We start from the raw sequence: 1,402 nt of genomic DNA on the forward strand, positions 1-1,402 counted from the left end.
TTAGCATAAGAAGGTATTTGCTCAAGTGCCTCTGCAAACGGAATCTTTATTTCAAGAGTCCTTAGATAGTCTGCAAAGCGGGCAAATTGCTTATCCTGTTCCGCTTGGCGGAGTTTTTGAGGATAAGGCATCTTGGCTTTATATTCTTCAACCTTAGATGCTGTAGGTTTATTCCTTACAGAAGTGGTTGAAGGAGCCTTGTTAGAGGGATTACTGTCAGCACTCTCAGGTGTCTGATTCCCCCTAGGCGTCTGAACGCCAGGATTGGGTGGAAATTGGGCGTTTAACGCCAACTTTTCCCCCTTTTCTGGCATTTGAACGCCAGAACTGGGCAAGGAATGGGCGTTTAATGCCAACTTTCCTTCCCTTTCTGGCGTTTGAACGCCAATAATATTCCTCTCTGGGCTCTTACTGTCCTCAGAGGGATTTTGAACAGTGGTTTGGTTGTCCTCTGTCAATTGTTCCTTGGTTGGCTTTTTACTCTTTTGAGCAATGTTATTCAGAGTTTTCCCACTCCTCAATTGAACTGCTTGACATTCCTCTATTATCTGCTTAGATATTTGCTGTTTTGCTTGATTCAACTGCAGTTCTATGCTCTTGTTAGCAACTTTAGTTTCATGGAGCATCTCTTTAAAGTCTGCTAACTGTTCTGTCATCAGGAGCAATTGTTGATTAAGCTTAATTATCTGTTCTTGAGGACTAGGGTCAGTGACTACTGTCATGACTTCCTCTTTTGGAGAGAACTCGTTGCTAGAGTACAAATATTGGTTTCTAGCAACAGTGTCTATAAGCTCTTGAGCTTCTTCAATTGTCTTCCTCATGTGTATAGATCCACCAGCTGAGTGGTCTAAAGACATCTGAGCTTTTTCTGTAAGCCCATAGTAGAAAAGGTCTAACTGTACCCACTCTGAAAACATTTCAGAGGGGCATTTTCTTAGCATACCTCTATACCTCTCCCAGGCATTATAAAGGGATTCATTATCCTCTTGTTTAAAGCCTTGGATGTTCAGCCTTAGCTGTGTCATCCTCTTTGGAGGGTAAAAGTGATTCAGGAATTTGTCTGATAACTGTCTCCATGTCTTTATACTTGCTGTAGGTTGGTTATTCAACCACCTTTTAGCTTGATCTTTTACAGCAAATGGAAACAGTAATAGTCTGTAGACATCTTGATCCACCTCTTTATCATGTACTGTGTCAGCAATTTGTAAAAACTGTGCCAGAAACTCAGTAGGTTCTTCCTGTGGAAGACCGGAATACTGGCAATTTTGCTACACTATGATAATGAGTTGAGGATTTAGCTCAAAGCTGCTTGTTTTGATGGGAGGTGTACAGATGCTACTCCCATATGCAGCTGTAATGGGGTTAGCATATGACCCCAGAGTCCTTTTGGACTGCTCAATTC

The sequence above is a fragment of the Arachis duranensis genome, chromosome 2 (assembly GCF_000817695.3).
Source record: "Arachis duranensis cultivar V14167 chromosome 2, aradu.V14167.gnm2.J7QH, whole genome shotgun sequence".
In the NCBI taxonomy this organism is placed as follows: Eukaryota; Viridiplantae; Streptophyta; class Magnoliopsida; order Fabales; family Fabaceae; genus Arachis; species Arachis duranensis.